Genomic DNA, 19,791 nt, shown 5'->3' with positions numbered 1-19,791 from the left:
AATATATAGAGGTAATCTTTAAACTTTCTTCCCAAAAACTATGACGCCAGGAAAGCTCAAATTAAAATGGAAGCATCCTCAAGAAGTGAGTATTTTTGTTTGTTCAAATCATGGTCCCCGGGGGTAGGGTAGGGCCACAGTAGGGGGATCAAGTTTTACATAGGAATATATAGAGAAAATCTTAAAACTTTCTTCTCAAAAACTATGACGCCTGGAAAGCTGAAATTAAATTGGAAGCATCCTCAGGTAGTGTAGATTTTAGTTTGTTTAAATCATGGTCCCCGGGGGTAGGGTTGGGCCACAGTAGGGGGATCAAGTTTTACATAGGAATATATAGAGAAAATCTTTAAACTTTCTTCTCAAAAACTATGACGCCAGGAAAGCTCAAATTAAAATGGAAGAATCCTCAGGAAGTGAATATTCTTGTTTGTTCAAATCATGGTCCCTGGGGGTAGGGTACGGCTACAGTAGGGGGATCAAGTTTTACATAGGAATATATAGTGAAAATCTTTAAACTTTCTTCTCAAAAACTATGACGCCAGGAAAGCTCAAATTAAAATGGAAGCATCCTCAGGAAGTGAATATTCTTGTTTGTTCAAATCATAGTCCCCGGGGGTAGGGTTGGGCCACAGTAGGGGGATCAAATTTTACATAGGAATATATAGAAGAAATTTTAAAACTTTCTTCTCAAAACGTATGACGCCAGGAAAGCTCAAATTAAAATGGAAGCATCCTCAGGAAGTGAATATTCTTGTTTGTTCAAATCATGGTCCCCTGGGGTAGGGTTAGGCCACAGTAGGGGGATCAAATTTTACATAGGAATACATAGAGAAAATCTTTAAACTTTCTTCTCAAAACCTATGACGCCAGGAAAGCTCAAATTAAAATGGAAGCATCCTCAGGAAGCGAATATTCTTGTTTGTTCAAATCATGGTCCCCGGGGGAAGGGTTGGGCCACAGTAGGGGGATCAAGTTTTACATAGGAATATATAGGGAAAATCTTTAAACTTTCTTCTATGACGCCAGGAAAGCTCAAATTAAAATGGAAGCATCCTCAGGAAGCGAATATTCTTGTTTGTTCAAATCATCGTCCCCGGGGGTAGGGTAGGGCCACAGTAGGGGGATCAAGTTTTACATAGGAATATATAGAGAAAATCTTTAAACTTTCTTCTCAAAAACTATGACGCCAGGAAAGCTCAAATTAAAATGGAAGCATCCTCAGGTAGTGTAGATTTTAGTTTGTTCAAATCATGGTCCCCGGGGGTAGGGTAGGGCCACAGTAGGGGGATCAAGTTTTACATAGGAATATATAGAGAAAATCTTTAAACTTTCTTCCCAAAAACTATGACGCCAGGAAAGCTCAAATTAAAATGGAAGCATCCTCAAGAAGTGAGTATTTTTGTTTGTTCAAATTATGGTCCCCGGGGGTAGGGTAGGGCCACAGTAGGGGGATCAAGTTTTACATAGGAATATATAGAGAAAATCTTTAAACTTTCTTCTCAAAAACTATGACGCCAGGAAAGCTCAAATTAAAATGGAAGCATCCTCGAGAAGTGAATATTCTTGTTTGTTCAAATCATGGTCCCCTGGGGTAGGGTTAGGCCACAGTAGGGGGATCAAATTTTACATAGGAACACATAGAGAAAATCTTTAAACTTTCTTCTCAAAACCTATGACGCCAGGAAAGCTCAAATTAAAATGGAAGCATCCTCAGGAAGTGAATATTCTTGTTTGTTCAAATCATGGTTCCCGAGGGTAGGGTAGGGCCACAGTAGGGGGATCAAGTTTTACATAGGAATATATGGAGAAAATCTTTAAACTTTCTTCTCAAAAACTATGACGCCAGGAAAGCTCAAATTAAAATGGAAGCATCCTCAGGTAGTGTAGATTTTAGTTTGTTCAAATCATGGTCCCCTGGGGTAGGGTAGGGCCACAGTAGGGGGATCATGTTTTACATAGGAATATATAGAGAAAATCTTTAAACTTTCTTCTCAAAAACTATGACGCCAGGAAAGCTCAAATTAAAATGGAAGCATCCTCAAGAAGTCAGTATTTTTGTTTGTTCAAATCATGGTCCCCGGGGGTAGGGTAGGGCCACAGTAGGGGGATCAAATTTTACATAGGAATATATAGAAGATATCTTTAAACTTTTTTCTAAAAAGCTATGACGCCAGGAAAGCTCAAATTAAAATGGAAGCATCCTCAGGAAGTGAATATTCTTGTTTGTTCAAATCATGGTCCCAAGGGGTAGGGTAGGGCCACAGTAGGGGGATCAAGTTTTACATAGGAATATATAGAGAAAATCTTTAAACTTTCTTCTCAAAAAGTATGACGCCAGGAAAGCTCAAATTAAAATGGAAGCATCCTCAGGTAGTGTATATTTTGGTTTGTTCAAATCATGGTCCCCTGGGGTAGGGTAGGGCCACAGTAGGGGGATCAACTTTTACATAGGAATATATTGAGAAAATCTTTAAACTTTCTTCTCAAAAACTATGACGCCAGGAAAGCTCAAATTAAAATGGAAGCATCCTCAGGAAGCGAATATTCTTGTTTGTTCAAATCATGGTCCCCGGGGGAAGGGTTGGGCCACAGTAGGGGGATCAAGTTTTACATAGGAATATATAGGGAAAATCTTTAAACTTTCTTCTAAAAAAGTATGACGCCAGGAAAGCTCAAATTAAAATGGAAGCATCCTCAGGTAGTGTAGATTTTAGTTTGTTCAAATCATGGTCCCCGGAGGTAGGGTTGGGCCACAGTAGGGGGATCAAGTTTTACATAGGAATATATAGAGGAAATCTTTAAACTTTCTTCCCAAAAACTATGACGCCAGGAAAGCTCAAATTAAAATGGAAGCATCCTCAAGAAGTGAGTATTTTTGTTTGTTCAAATCATGGTCCCCGGGGGTAGGGTAGGGCCACAGTAGGGGGATCAAGTTTTACATAGGAATATATAGAGAAAATCTTAAAACTTTCTTCTCAAAAACTATGACGCCTGGAAAGCTGAAATTAAATTGGAAGCATCCTCAGGTAGTGTAGATTTTAGTTTGTTTAAATCATGGTCCCCGGGGGTTGGGTTGGGCCACAGTAGGGGGATCAAGTTTTACATAGGAATATATAGAGAAAATCTTTAAACTTTCTTCTCAAAAACTATGACGCCAGGAAAGCTCAAATTAAAATGGAAGAATCCTCAGGAAGTGAATATTCTTGTTTGTTCAAATCATGGTCCCTGGGGGTAGGGTACGGCTACAGTAGGGGGATCAAGTTTTACATAGGAATATATAGTGAAAATCTTTAAACTTTCTTCTCAAAAACTATGACGCCAGGAAAGCTCAAATTAAAATGGAAGCATCCTCAGGAAGTGAATATTCTTGTTTGTTCAAATCATAGTCCCCGGGGGTAGGGTTGGGCCACAGTAGGGGGATCAAATTTTACATAGGAATATATAGAAGAAATTTTAAAACTTTCTTCTCAAAACCTATGACGCCAGGAAAGCTCAAATTAAAATGGAAGCATCCTCGAGAAGTGAATATTCTTGTTTGTTCAAATCATGGTCCCCTGGGGTAGGGTTAGGCCACAGTAGGGGGATCAAATTTTACATAGGAATACATAGAGAAAATCTTTAAACTTTCTTCTCAAAACCTATGACGCCAGGAAAGCTCAAATTAAAATGGAAGCATCCTCAGGAAGCGAATATTCTTGTTTGTTCAAATCATGGTCCCCGGGGGAAGGGTTGGGCCACAGTAGGGGGATCAAGTTTTACATAGGAATATATAGGGAAAATCTTTAAACTTTCTTCTATGACGCCAGGAAAGCTCAAATTAAAATGGAAGCATCCTCAGGAAGCGAATATTCTTGTTTGTTCAAATCATCGTCCCCGGGGGTAGGGTAGGGCCACAGTAGGGGGATCAAGTTTTACATAGGAATATATAGAGAAAATCTTTAAACTTTCTTCTCAAAAACTATGACGCCAGGAAAGCTCAAATTAAAATGGAAGCATCCTCAGGTAGTGTAGATTTTAGTTTGTTCAAATCATGGTCCCCGGGGGTAGGGTAGGGCCACAGTAGGGGGATCAAGTTTTACATAGGAATATATAGAGAAAATCTTTAAACTTTCTTCCCAAAAACTATGACGCCAGGAAAGCTCAAATTAAAATGGAAGCATCCTCAAGAAGTGAGTATTTTTGTTTGTTCAAATTATGGTCCCCGGGGGTAGGGTAGGGCCACAGTAGGGGGATCAAGTTTTACATAGGAATATATAGAGAAAATCTTTAAACTTTCTTCTCAAAAACTATGACGCCAGGAAAGCTCAAATTAAAATGGAAGCATCCTCAGGTAGTGTAGATTTTAGTTTGTTCAAATCATGGTCCCCGGGGGTAGGGTAGGGCCACAGTAGGGGGATCAAGTTTTACATAGGAATATATAGAGAAAATCTTTAAACTTTCTTCTCGAAAACTATGACGCCAGGAAAGCTCAAATTAAAATGGAAGCATCCTCGGGAAGTGAATATTCTTTTTTGTTCAAATCATGGTCCCCGGGGAAAGGGTAGGGCCACAGTAGGGGGATCAAGTTTTACATAGGAATATATAGAGGAAATCTTTAAACTTTCTTCTCAAAAACTATGACGCCAGGAAAGCTCAAATTAAAATGGAAGCATCCTCAGGAAGTGAATATTCTTGTTTATTCAAATCATGGTCCCCTGGGGTAGGGTAGGGCCACAGTAGGGGGATCAAGTTTTACATAGGAATATATAGAGAAAATCTTTAAACTTTCTTCTCAAAAACTATGACGCCAGGAAAGCTCAAATTAAAATGGAAGCTTCCTCAGGTAGTGTAGATTTTAGTTTGTTCAAATCATGGTCCCCGGGGGAAGGGTTGGGCCACAGTAGGGGGATCAAGTTTTACATAGGAATATATAGAGGAAATCTTTAAACTTTCTTCTCAAAAACTATGACGCCAGGAAAGCTCAAATTAAAATGGAAGCATCCTCAGGTAGTGTAGATTTTAGTTTGTTCAAATCATGGTCCCCGGAGGTAGGGTAGGGCCACAGTAGGGGGATCAAGTTTTACATAGGAATATATAGAGAAAATCTTTAAACTTTCTTCTCAAAAACTATGACGCCAGGAAAGCTCAAATTAAAATGGAAGCATCCTCAGGAAGCGAATATTCTTGTTTGTTCAAATCATGGTCCCCGGGGGAAGGGTTGGGCCACAGTAGGGGGATCAAGTTTTACATAGGAATATATAGGGAAAATCTTTAAACTTTCTTCTAAAAAAGTATGACGCCAGGAAAGCTCAAAATAAAATGGAAGCATCCTCAGGTAGTGTAGATTTTAGTTTGTTCAAATCATGGTCCCCGGAGGTAGGGTAGGGCCACAGTAGGGGGATCAAGTTTTACATAGGAATATATAGAGAAAATCTTTAAACTTTCTTCTCAAAAACAATGACGCCAGGAAAGCTCAAATTAAAATGGAAGCATCCTCAGGAAGCGAATATTCTTGTTTGTTCAAATCATGGTCCCCGGGGGAAGGGTTGGGCCACAGTAGGGGGATCAAGTTTTACATAGGAATATATAGAGAAAATCTTTAAACTTTCTTCTCAAAAACTATGACGCCAGGAAAGCTCAAATTAAAATGGAAGCATCCTCGAGAAGTGAATATTCTTGTTTGTTCAAATCATGGTCCCCTGGGGTAGGGTTAGGCCACAGTAGGGGGATCAAATTTTACATAGGAATACATAGAGAAAATCTTTAAACTTTCTTCTCAAAACCTATGACGCCAGGAAAGCTCAAATTAAAATGGAAGCATCCTCAGGAAGCGAATATTCTTGTTTGTTCAAATCATGGTCCCCGGGGGAAGGGTTGGGCCACAGTAGGGGGATCAAGTTTTACATAGGAATATATAGGGAAAATCTTTAAACTTTCTTCTATGACGCCAGGAAAGCTCAAATTAAAATGGAAGCATCCTCAGGAAGCGAATATTCTTGTTTGTTCAAATCATCGTCCCCGGGGGTAGGGTAGGGCCACAGTAGGGGGATCAAGTTTTACATAGGAATATATAGAGAAAATCTTTAAACTTTCTTCTCAAAAACTATGACGCCAGGAAAGCTCAAATTAAAATGGAAGCATCTTCAGGTAGTGTAGATTTTAGTTTGTTCAAATCATGGTCCCCGGGGGTAGGGTAGGGCCACAGTAGGGGGATCAAGTTTTACATAGGAATATATAGAGAAAATCTTTAAACTTTCTTCCCAAAAACTATGACGCCAGGAAAGCTCAAATTAAAATGGAAGCATCCTCAAGAAGTGAGTATTTTTGTTTGTTCAAATCATGGTCCCCGGGGGTAGGGTAGGGCCACAGTAGGGGGATCAAGTTTTACATAGGAATATATAGAGAAAATCTTTAAACTTTCTTCTCAAAAACTATGACGCCAGGAAAGCTCAAATTAAAATGGAAGCATCCTCAGGTAGTGTAGATTTTAGTTTGTTCAAATCATGGTCCCCGGGGGTAGGGTAGGGCCACAGTAGGGGGATCAAGTTTTACATAGGAATATATAGAGAAAATCTTTAAACTTTCTTCTCAAAAACTATGACGCCAGGAAAGCTCAAATTAAAATGGAAGCATCCTCGGGAAGTGAATATTCTTTTTTGTTCAAATCATGGTCCCCGGGGAAAGGGTAGGGCCACAGTAGGGGGATCAAGTTTTACATAGGAATATATAGAGGAAATCTTTAAACTTTCTTCTCAAAAACTATGACGCCAGGAAAGCTCAAATTAAAATGGAAGCATCCTCAGGAAGTGAATATTCTTGTTTATTCAAATCATGGTCCCCTGGGGTAGGGTAGGGCCACAGTAGGGGGATCAAGTTTTACATAGGAATATATAGAGAAAATCTTTAAACTTTCTTCTCAAAAACTATGACGCCAGGAAAGCTCAAATTAAAATGGAAGCTTCCTCAGGTAGTGTAGATTTTAGTTTGTTCAAATCTTGGTCCCCGGGGGTAGGGTAGGGCCACAGTAGGGGGATCAAGTTTTACATAGGAATATATAGAGGAAATCTTTAAACTTTCTTCTCAAAAACTATGACGCCAGGAAAGCTCAAATTAAAATGGAAGCATCCTCAGGTAGTGTAGATTTTAGTTTGTTCAAATCATGGTCCCCGGAGGTAGGGTAGGGCCACAGTAGGGGGATCAAGTTTTACATAGGAATATATAGAGAAAATCTTTAAACTTTCTTCTCAAAAACTATGACGCCAGGAAAGCTCAAATTAAAATGGAAGCATCCTCAGGAAGCGAATATTCTTGTTTGTTCAAATCATGGTCCCCGGGGGAAGGGTTGGGCCACAGTAGGGGGATCAAGTTTTACATAGGAATATATTGGGAAAATCTTTAAACTTTCTTCTAAAAAAGTATGACGCCAGGAAAGCTCAAAATAAAATGGAAGCATCCTCAGGAAGTGTAGATTTTAGTTTGTTCAAATCATGGTCCCCGGAGGTAGGGTTGGGCCACAGTAGGGGGATCAAGTTTTACATAGGAATATATAGAGAAAATCTTTAAACTTTCTTCCCAAAAACTATGACGCCAGGAAAGCTCAAATTGAAATGGAAGCATCCTCAAGAAGTGAGTATTTTTGTTTGTTCAAATCATGGTCCCCGGGGGTAGGGTAGGGCCACAGTAGGGGGATCAAGTTTTACATAGGAATATATAGAGAAAATCTTTAAACTTTCTTCTCAAAAACTATGACGCCTGGAAAGCTGAAATTAAATTGGAAGCATCCTCAGGTAGTGTAGATTTTAGTTTGTTTAAATCATGGTCCCCGGGGGAAGGGTTGGGCCACAGTAGGGGGATCAAGTTTTACATAGGAATATATAGAGGAACTCTTTAAACTTTCTTCTCAAAAACTATGACGCCAGGAAAGCTCAAATTAAAATGGAAGCATCCTCAGGTAGTGTAGATTTTAGTTTGTTCAAATCATGGTCCCCGGAGGTAGGGTAGGGCCACAGTAGGGGGATCAAGTTTTACATAGGAATATATAGAGAAAATCTTTAAACTTTCTTCTCAAAAACTATGACGCCAGGAAAGCTCAAATTAAAATGGAAGCATCCTCAGGAAGCGAATATTCTTGTTTGTTCAAATCATGGTCCCCGGGGAAAGGGTTGGGCCACAGTAGGGGGATCAAGTTTTACATAGGAATATATAGGGAAAATCTTTAAACTTTCTTCTAAAAAAGTATGACACCAGGAAAGCTCAAATTAAAATGGAAGCATCCTCAGGTAGTGTAGATTTTAGTTTGTTCAAATCATGGTCCCCGGAGGTAGGGTTGGGCCACAGTAGGGGGATCAAGTTTTACATAGGAATATATAGAGAAAATCTTTAAACTTTCTTCTCAAAAACAATGACGCCAGGAAAGCTCAAATTAAAATGGAAGCATCCTCAGGAAGCGAATATTCTTGTTTGTTCAAATCATGGTCCCCGGGGGAAGGGTTGGGCCACAGTAGGGGGATCAAGTTTTACATAGGAATATATAGAGAAAATCTTTAAACTTTCTTCTCAAAAACTATGACGTCAGGAAAGCTCAAATTAAAATGGAAGCATCCTCAGGTAGTGTAGATTTTAGTTTGTTCAAATCATGGTCCCCGGGGGTACGGTAGGGCCACAGTAGGGGGATCAAGTTTTACATAGGAATATATAGAGAAAATCTTTAAACTTTCTTCCCAAAAACTATGACGCCAGGAAAGCTCAAATTAAAATGGAAGCATCCTCAAGAAGTGAGTATTTTTGTTTGTTCAAATCATGGTCCCCGGGGGTAGGGTAGGGCCACAGTAGGGGGATCAAGTTTTACATAGGAATATATAGAGAAAATCTTTAAACTTTCTTCTCAAAAACTATGACGCCTGGAAAGCTGAAATTAAATTGGAAGCATCCTCAGGTAGTGTAGATTTTAGTTTGTTTAAATCATGGTCCCCGGGGGTAGGGTTGGGCCACAGTAGGGGGATCAAGTTTTACATAGGAATATATAGAGAAAATCTTTAAACTTTCTTCTCAAAAACTATGACGCCAGGAAAGCTCAAATTAAAATGGAAGCATCCTCAGGAAGTGAATATTCTTGTTTGTTCAAATCATGGTCCCTGGGGGTAGGGTACGGCTACAGTAGGGGGATCAAGTTTTACATAGGAATATATAGAGAAAATCTTTAAACTTTCTTCTCAAAAACTATGACGCCAGGAAAGCTCAAATTAAAATGGAAGCATCCTCAGGAAGTGAATATTCTTGTTTGTTCAAATCATAGTCCCCGGGGGTAGGGTTGGGCCACAGTAGGGGGATCAAATTTTACATAGGAATATATAGAAGAAATTTTAAAACTTTCTTCTCAAAACCTATGACGCCAGGAAAGCTCAAATTAAAATGGAAGCATCCTCAGGAAGCAAATATTCTTGTTTGTTCAAATCATGGTCCCTGGGGGTAGGGTACGGCTACAGTAGGGGGATCAAGTTTTACATAGGAATATATAGTGAAAATCTTTAAACTTTCTTCTCAAAAACTATGACGCCAGGAAAGCTCAAATTAAAATGGAAGCATCCTCAGGTAGTGTAGATTTTAGTTTGTTCAAATCATGGTCCCCGGGGGAAGGGTTGGGCCACAGTAGGGGGATCAAGTTTTACATAGGAATATATAGAGGAAATCTTTAAACTTTCTTCTCAAAAACTATGACGCCAGGAAAGCTCAAATTAAAATGGAAGCATCCTCAGGTAGTGTAGATTTTAGTTTGTTCAAATCATGGTCCCCGGAGGTAGGGTAGGGCCACAGTAGGGGGATCAAGTTTTACATAGGAATATATAGAGAAAATCTTTAAACTTTCTTCTCAAAAACTATGACGCCAGGAAAGCTCAAATTAAAATGGAAGCATCCTCAGGAAGCGAATATTCTTGTTTGTTCAAATCATGGTCCCCGGGGGAAGGGTTGGGCCACAGTAGGGGGATCAAGTTTTACATAGGAATATATAGGGAAAATCTTTAAACTTTCTTCTAAAAAAGTATGACGCCAGGAAAGCTCAAATTAAAATGGAAGCATCCTCAGGTAGTGTAGATTTTAGTTTGTTCAAATCATGGTCCCCGGAGGTAGGGTTGGGCCACAGTAGGGGGATCAAGTTTTACATAGGAATATATAGAGAAAATCTTTAAACTTTCTTCTCAAAAACAATGACGCCAGGAAAGCTCAAATTAAAATGGAAGCATCCTCAGGAAGCGAATATTCTTGTTTGTTCAAATCATGGTCCCCGGGGGAAGGGTTGGGCCACAGTAGGGGGATCAAGTTTTACATAGGAATATATAGAGAAAATCTTTAAACTTTCTTCTCAAAAACTATGACGCCAGGAAAGCTCAAATTAAAATGGAAGCATCCTCAGGTAGTGTAGATTTTAGTTTGTTCAAATCATGGTCCCCGGGGGTACGGTAGGGCCACAGTAGGGGGATCAAGTTTTACATAGGAATATATAGAGAAAATCTTTAAACTTTCTTCCCAAAAACTATGACGCCAGGAAAGCTCAAATTAAAATGGAAGCATCCTCAAGAAGTGAGTATTTTTGTTTGTTCAAATCATGGTCCCCGGGGGTAGGGTAGGGCCACAGTAGGGGGATCAAGTTTTACATAGGAATATATAGAGAAAATCTTTAAACTTTCTTCTCAAAAACTATGACGCCTGGAAAGCTGAAATTAAATTGGAAGCATCCTCAGGTAGTGTAGATTTTAGTTTGTTTAAATCATGGTCCCCGGGGGAAGGGTTGGGCCACAGTAGGGGGATCAAGTTTTACATAGGAATATATAGAGGAAATCTTTAAACTTTCTTCTCAAAAACTATGACGCCAGGAAAGCTCAAATTAAAATGGAAGCATCCTCAGGTAGTGTAGATTTTAATTTGTACAAATCATGGTCCCCGGAGGTAGGGTAGGGCCACAGTAGGGGGATCAAGTTTTACATAGGAATATATAGAGAAAATCTTTAAACTTTCTTCTCAAAAACTATGACGCCAGGAAAGCTCAAATTAAAATGGAAGCATCCTCAGGAAGCGAATATTCTTGTTTGTTCAAATCATGGTCCCCGGGGAAAGGGTTGGGCCACAGTAGGGGGATCAAGTTTTACATAGGAATATATAGGGAAAATCTTTAAACTTTCTTCTAAAAAAGTATGACGCCAGGAAAGCTCAAATTAAAATGGAAGCATCCTCAGGTAGTGTAGATTTTAGTTTGTTCAAATCATGGTCCCCGGAGGTAGGGTTGGGCCACAGTAGGGGGATCAAGTTTTACATAGGAATATATAGAGAAAATCTTTAAACTTTCTTCTCAAAAACAATGACGCCAGGAAAGCTCAAATTAAAATGGAAGCATCCTCAGGAAGCGAATATTCTTGTTTGTTCAAATCATGGTCCCCGGGGGAAGGGTTGGGCCACAGTAGGGGGATCAAGTTTTACATAGGAATATATAGAGAAAATCTTTAAACTTTCTTCCCAAAAACTATGACGCCAGGAAAGCTCAAATTAAAATGGAAGCATCCTCAAGAAGTGAGTATTTTTGTTTGTTCAAATCATGGTCCCCGGGGGTAGGGTAGGGCCACAGTAGGGGGATCAAGTTTTACATAGGAATATATAGAGAAAATCTTTAAACTTTCTTCTCAAAAACTATGACGCCTGGAAAGCTGAAATTAAATTGGAAGCATCCTCAGGTAGTGTAGATTTTAGTTTGTTTAAATCATGGTCCCCGGGGGTAGGGTTGGGCCACAGTAGGGGGATCAAGTTTTACATAGGAATATATAGAGAAAATCTTTAAACTTTCTTCTCAAAAACTATGACGCCAGGAAAGCTCAAATTAAAATGGAAGCATCCTCAGGAAGTGAATATTCTTGTTTGTTCAAATCATGGTCCCTGGGGGTAGGGTACGGCTACAGTAGGGGGATCAAGTTTTACATAGGAATATATAGAGAAAATCTTTAAACTTTCTTCTCAAAAACTATGACGCCAGGAAAGCTCAAATTAAAATGGAAGCATCCTCAGGAAGTGAATATTCTTGTTTGTTCAAATCATAGTCCCCGGGGGTAGGGTTGGGCCACAGTAGGGGGATCAAATTTTACATAGGAATATATAGAAGAAATTTTAAAACTTTCTTCTCAAAACCTATGACGCCAGGAAAGCTCAAATTAAAATGGAAGCATCCTCAGGAAGCAAATATTCTTGTTTGTTCAAATCATGGTCCCTGGGGGTAGGGTACGGCTACAGTAGGGGGATCAAGTTTTACATAGGAATATATAGTGAAAATCTTTAAACTTTCTTCTCAAAAACTATGACGCCAGGAAAGCTCAAATTAAAATGGAAGCATCCTCAGGTAGTGTAGATTTTAGTTTGTTCAAATCATGGTCCCCGGGGGAAGGGTTGGGCCACAGTAGGGGGATCAAGTTTTACATAGGAATATATAGAGGAAATCTTTAAACTTTCTTCTCAAAAACTATGACGCCAGGAAAGCTCAAATTAAAATGGAAGCATCCTCAGGTAGTGTAGATTTTAGTTTGTTCAAATCATGGTCCCCGGAGGTAGGGTAGGGCCACAGTAGGGGGATCAAGTTTTACATAGGAATATATAGAGAAAATCTTTAAACTTTCTTCTCAAAAACTATGACGCCAGGAAAGCTCAAATTAAAATGGAAGCATCCTCAGGAAGCGAATATTCTTGTTTGTTCAAATCATGGTCCCCGGGGGAAGGGTTGGGCCACAGTAGGGGGATCAAGTTTTACATAGGAATATATAGGGAAAATCTTTAAACTTTCTTCTAAAAAAGTATGACGCCAGGAAAGCTCAAATTAAAATGGAAGCATCCTCAGGTAGTGTAGATTTTAGTTTGTTCAAATCATGGTCCCCGGAGGTAGGGTTGGGCCACAGTAGGGGGATCAAGTTTTACATAGGAATATATAGAGAAAATCTTTAAACTTTCTTCTCAAAAACAATGACGCCAGGAAAGCTCAAATTAAAATGGAAGCATCCTCAGGAAGCGAATATTCTTGTTTGTTCAAATCATGGTCCCCGGGGGAAGGGTTGGGCCACAGTAGGGGGATCAAGTTTTACATAGGAATATATAGAGAAAATCTTTAAACTTTCTTCTCAAAAACTATGACGCCAGGAAAGCTCAAATTAAAATGGAAGCATCCTCAGGTAGTGTAGATTTTAGTTTGTTCAAATCATGGTCCCCGGGGGTACGGTAGGGCCACAGTAGGGGGATCAAGTTTTACATAGGAATATATAGAGAAAATCTTTAAACTTTCTTCCCAAAAACTATGACGCCAGGAAAGCTCAAATTAAAATGGAAGCATCCTCAAGAAGTGAGTATTTTTGTTTGTTCAAATCATGGTCCCCGGGGGTAGGGTAGGGCCACAGTAGGGGGATCAAGTTTTACATAGGAATATATAGAGAAAATCTTTAAACTTTCTTCTCAAAAACTATGACGCCTGGAAAGCTGAAATTAAATTGGAAGCATCCTCAGGTAGTGTAGATTTTAGTTTGTTTAAATCATGGTCCCCGGGGGAAGGGTTGGGCCACAGTAGGGGGATCAAGTTTTACATAGGAATATATAGAGGAAATCTTTAAACTTTCTTCTCAAAAACTATGACGCCAGGAAAGCTCAAATTAAAATGGAAGCATCCTCAGGTAGTGTAGATTTTAATTTGTACAAATCATGGTCCCCGGAGGTAGGGTAGGGCCACAGTAGGGGGATCAAGTTTTACATAGGAATATATAGAGAAAATCTTTAAACTTTCTTCTCAAAAACTATGACGCCAGGAAAGCTCAAATTAAAATGGAAGCATCCTCAGGAAGCGAATATTCTTGTTTGTTCAAATCATGGTCCCCGGGGAAAGGGTTGGGCCACAGTAGGGGGATCAAGTTTTACATAGGAATATATAGGGAAAATCTTTAAACTTTCTTCTAAAAAAGTATGACGCCAGGAAAGCTCAAATTAAAATGGAAGCATCCTCAGGTAGTGTAGATTTTAGTTTGTTCAAATCATGGTCCCCGGAGGTAGGGTTGGGCCACAGTAGGGGGATCAAGTTTTACATAGGAATATATAGAGAAAATCTTTAAACTTTCTTCTCAAAAACAATGACGCCAGGAAAGCTCAAATTAAAATGGAAGCATCCTCAGGAAGCGAATATTCTTGTTTGTTCAAATCATGGTCCCCGGGGGAAGGGTTGGGCCACAGTAGGGGGATCAAGTTTTACATAGGAATATATAGAGAAAATCTTTAAACTTTCTTCTCAAAAACTATGACGCCAGGAAAGCTCAAATTAAAATGGAAGCATCCTCAGGTAGTGTAGATTTTAGTTTGTTCAAATCATGGTCCCCGGGGGTACGGTAGGGCCACAGTAGGGGGATCAAGTTTTACATAGGAATATATAGAGAAAATCTTTAAACTTTCTTCCCAAAAACTATGACGCCAGGAAAGCTCAAATTAAAATGGAAGCATCCTCAAGAAGTGAGTATTTTTGTTTGTTCAAATCATGGTCCCCGGGGGTAGGGTAGGGCCACAGTAGGGGGATCAAGTTTTACATAGGAATATATAGAGAAAATCTTTAAACTTTCTTCTCAAAAACTATGACGCCTGGAAAGCTGAAATTAAATTGGAAGCATCCTCAGGTAGTGTAGATTTTAGTTTGTTTAAATCATGGTCCCCGGGGGAAGGGTTGGGCCACAGTAGGGGGATCAAGTTTTACATAGGAATATATAGAGGAAATCTTTAAACTTTCTTCTCAAAAACTATGACGCCAGGAAAGCTCAAATTAAAATGGAAGCATCCTCAGGTAGTGTAGATTTTAATTTGTACAAATCATGGTCCCCGGAGGTAGGGTAGGGCCACAGTAGGGGGATCAAGTTTTACATAGGAATATATAGAGAAAATCTTTAAACTTTCTTCTCAAAAACTATGACGCCAGGAAAGCTCAAATTAAAATGGAAGCATCCTCAGGAAGCGAATATTCTTGTTTGTTCAAATCATGGTCCCCGGGGAAAGGGTTGGGCCACAGTAGGGGGATCAAGTTTTACATAGGAATATATAGGGAAAATCTTTAAACTTTCTTCTAAAAAAGTATGACGCCAGGAAAGCTCAAATTAAAATGGAAGCATCCTCAGGTAGTGTAGATTTTAGTTTGTTCAAATCATGGTCCCCGGAGGTAGGGTTGGGCCACAGTAGGGGGATCAAGTTTTACATAGGAATATATAGAGAAAATCTTTAAACTTTCTTCTCAAAAACAATGACGCCAGGAAAGCTCAAATTAAAATGGAAGCATCCTCAGGAAGCGAATATTCTTGTTTGTTCAAATCATGGTCCCCGGGGGAAGGGTTGGGCCACAGTAGGGGGATCAAGTTTTACATAGGAATATATAGAGAAAATCTTTAAACTTTCTTCTCAAAAACTATGACGCCAGGAAAGCTCAAATTAAAATGGAAGCATCCTCAGGTAGTGTAGATTTTAGTTTGTTCAAATCATGGTCCCCGGGGGTACGGTAGGGCCACAGTAGGGGGATCAAGTTTTACATAGGAATATATAGAGAAAATCTTTAAACTTTCTTCCCAAAAACTATGACGCCAGGAAAGCTCAAATTAAAATGGAAGCATCCTCAAGAAGTGAGTATTTTTGTTTGTTCAAATCATGGTCCCCGAGGGTAGGGTAGGGCCACAGTAGGGGGATCAAGTTTTACATAGGAATATATAGAGAAAATCTTTAAACTTTCTTCTCAAAAACTATGACGCCTGGAAAGCTGAAATTAAATTGGAAGCATCCTCAGGTAGTGTAGATTTTAGTTTGTTTAAATCATGGTCCCCGGGGGTAGGGTTGGGCCACAGTAGGGGGATCAAGTTTTACATAGGAATATATAGAGAAAATCTTTAAACTTTCTTCTCAAAAACTATGACGCCAGGAAAGCTCAAATTAAAATGGAAGCATCCTCAGGAAGTGAATATTCTTGTTTGTTCAAATCATGGTCCCTGGGGGTAGGGTAGGGCCACAGTAGGGGGATCAAGTTTTACATAGGAATATATAGAGAAAATCTTTAAACTTTCTTCTCAAAAACTATGACGCCAGGAAAGCTCAAATTAAAATGGAAGCATCCTCAGGAAGTGAATATTCTTGTTTGTTCAAATCATAGTCCCCGGGGGTAGGGTTGGGCCACAGTAGGGGGATCAAATTTTACATAGGAATATATAGAAGAAATTTTAAAACTTTCTTCTCAAAACCTATGACGCCAGGAAAGCTCAAATTAAAATGGAAGCATCCTCAGGAAGCAAATATTCTTGTTTGTTCAAATCATGGTCCCTGGGGGTAGGGTACGGCTACAGTAGGGGGATCAAGTTTTACATAGGAATATATAGTGAAAATCTTTAAACTTTCTTCTCAAAAATTATGACGCCAGGAAAGCTCAAATTAAAATGGAAGCATCCTCAGGTAGTGTAGATTTTAGTTTGTTCAAATCATGGTCCCCGGGGGTAGGGTTGGGCCACAGTAGGGGGATCAAGTTTTACATAGGAATATATAGAGAAAATCTTTAAACTTTCTTCTCAAAAACAATGACGCCAGGAAAGCTCAAATTAAAATGGAAGCATCCTCGGGAAGTGAATATTCTTTTTTGTTCAAATCATGGTCCCCGGGGGAAGGGTAGGGCCACAGTAGGGGGATCAAGTTTTACATAGGAACATATAGAGGAAATCTTTAAACTTTCTTCTCAAAAACTATGACGCCAGGAAAGCTCAAATTAAAATGGAAGCATCCTCAGGAAGTGAATATTCTTGTTTATTCAAATCATGGTCCCCTGGGGTAGGGTAGGGCCACAGTAGGGGGATCAAGTTTTACATAGGAATATATAGAGAAAATCTTTAAACTTTCTTCACAAAAACTATGACGCCAGGAAAGCTCAAATTAAAATGGAAGCATCCTCAGGTAGTGTAGATTTTAGTTTGTTCAAATCATGGTCCCCGAAGGAAGGGTTGGGCCACAGTAGGGGGATCAAGTTTTACATAGGAATATATTGAGAAAATCTTTAAACTTTCTTCTAAAAAAGTATGACGCCAGGAAAGGTCAAATTAAAATGGAAGCATCCTCAGGAAGTGAATATTCTTTTTTGTTCAAATCATGGTCCCCGGGGGAAGGGTAAGGCCACAGTAGGGGGATCAAGTTTTCCATAGGAATATATAGAGGAAATCTTTAAACTTTCTTCTCAAAAACTATGACGCCAGGAAAGCTCAAATTAAAATGGAAGCATCCTCAGGATGTGAATATTCTTGTTTGTTCAAGTCATGGTCCCCGTGGGTAGGGTAGGGCCACAGTAAGGGAATCAAGTTTTACATAGGGATATATAGAGAAAATCTTTTAACTTTCTTCTCAAAAATTATGACGCCAGGAAAGCTCAAATTAAAATGGAAGCATCCTCAGGAAGTGAATATTCTTTTTTATTCAAATCATGGTCCCCTGGGGTAGGGTAGGGCCACAGATGGGGGATCAAATTTTACATAGGAATATATAGAGGAAATCTTTAAACTTTCTTCTCAAAAACTATGACGCCAGTAAAGCTCAAATTAAAATGGAAGCATCCTCAGGTAGTGTAGATTTTAGTTTGTTCAAATCATGGTTCCCGGAGGTAGGGTTGGGCCACAGTAAGGGGATCAAGTTTTACATAGGAATATATAGAGGAAATCTTTAAACTTTCTTCTCAAAAACTATGACGCCAGGAAAGCTCAAATTAAAATGGAAGCATCCTCAGGAAGCGAATATTCTTGTTTGTTCAAATCATGGTCCCCGGGGGTAGGGTAGGGCCACAGTAGGGGGATCAAGTTTTACATAGGAATATATAGAGAAAATCTTTAAACTTTCTTCTCAAAAACTATGACGCCAGGAAAGCTCAAATTAAAATGGAAGCATCCTCAGGTAGTGTAGATTTTAGTTTGTTCAAATCATGGTCCCCGGGGGTAGGGTAGGGCCACAGTAGGGGGATCAAGTTTTACATAGGAATATATAGAGAAAATCTTTAAACTTTCTTCCCAAAAACTATGACGCCAGGAAAGCTCAAATTAAAATGGAAGCATCCTCAAGAAGTGAGTATTTTTGTTTGTTCAAATCATGGTCCCCGGGGGTAGGGTAGGGCCACAGTAGGGGGATCAAATTTTACATAGGAATATATAGAAGAAATTTTAAAACTTTCTTCTCAAAACCTATGACGCCAGGAAAGCTCAAATTAAAATGGAAGCATCCTCAGGAAGCAAATATTCTTGTCTGTTCAAATCATGGTCCCTGGGGGTAGGGTACGGCTACAGTAGGGGGATCAAGTTTTACATAGGAATATATAGTGAAAATCTTTAAACTTTCTTCTCAAAAACTATGACGCCAGGAAAGCTCAAATTAAAATGGAAGCATCCTCAGGTAGTGTAGATTTTAGTTTGTTCAAATCATGGTCCCCGGGGGAAGGGTTGGGCCACAGTAGGGGGATCAAGTTTTACATAGGAATATATAGAGGAAATCTTTAAACTTTCTTCTCAAAAACTATGACGCCAGGAAAGCTCAAATTAAAATGGAAGCATCCTCAGGAAGTGAATATTCTTGTTTGTTCAAATCATGGTCCCCGGGGAAAGGGTTGGGCCACAGTAGGGGGATCAAGTTTTACATAGGAATATATAGGGAAAATCTTTAAACTTTCTTCTAAAAAAGTATGACGCCAGGAAAGCTCAAATTAAAATGGAAGCATCCTCAGGTAGTGTAGATTTTAGTTTGTTCAAATCATGGTCCCCGGAGGTAGGGTTGGGCCACAGTAGGGGGATCAAGTTTTACATAGGAATATATAGAGAAAATCTTTAAACTTTCTTCTCAAAAACAATGACGCCAGGAAAGCTCAAATTAAAATGGAAGCATCCTCAGGAAGCGAATATTCTTGTTTGTTCAAATCATGGTCCCCGGGGGAAGGGTTGGGCCACAGTAGGGGGATCAAGTTTTACATAGGAATATATAGAGAAAATCTTTAAACTTTCTTCTCAAAAACTATGACGCCAGGAAAGCTCAAATTAAAATGGAAGCATCCTCAGGTAGTGTAGATTTTAGTTTGTTCAAATCATGGTCCCCGGGGGTACGGTAGGGCCACAGTAGGGGGATCAAGTTTTACATAGGAATATATAGAGAAAATCTTTAAACTTTCTTCCCAAAAACTATGACGCCAGGAAAGCTCAAATTAAAATGGAAGCATCCTCAAGAAGTGAGTATTTTTGTTTGTTCAAATCATGGTCCCCGGGGGTAGGGTAGGGCCACAGTAGGGGGATCAAGTTTTACATAGGCATATATAGAGAAAATCTTTAAACTTTCTTCTCAAAAACTATGACGCCTGGAAAGCTGAAATTAAATTGGAAGCATCCTCAGGTAGTGTAGATTTTAGTTTGTTTAAATCATGGTCCCCGGGGGTAGGGTTGGGCCACAGTAGGGGGATCAAGTTTTACATTGGAATATATAGAGAAAATCTTTAAACTTTCTTCTCAAAAACTATGACGCCAGGAAAGCTCAAATTAAAATGGAAGCATCCTCAGGAAGTGAATATTCTTGTTTGTTCAAATCATGGTCCCTGGGGGTAGGGTAGGGCCACAGTAGGGGGATCAAGTTTTACATAGGAATATATAGAGAAAATCTTTAAACTTTCTTCTCAAAAACTATGACGCCAGGAAAGCTCAAATTAAAATGGAAGCATCCTCAGGAAGTGAATATTCTTGTTTGTTCAAATCATAGTCCCCGGGGGTAGGGTTGGGC

This window comes from Magallana gigas, chromosome 6 (assembly GCF_963853765.1).
Source record: "Magallana gigas chromosome 6, xbMagGiga1.1, whole genome shotgun sequence".
NCBI lineage: Eukaryota > Metazoa > Mollusca > Bivalvia > Ostreida > Ostreidae > Magallana > Magallana gigas.
This window is presented reverse-complemented; position numbering follows the sequence as displayed.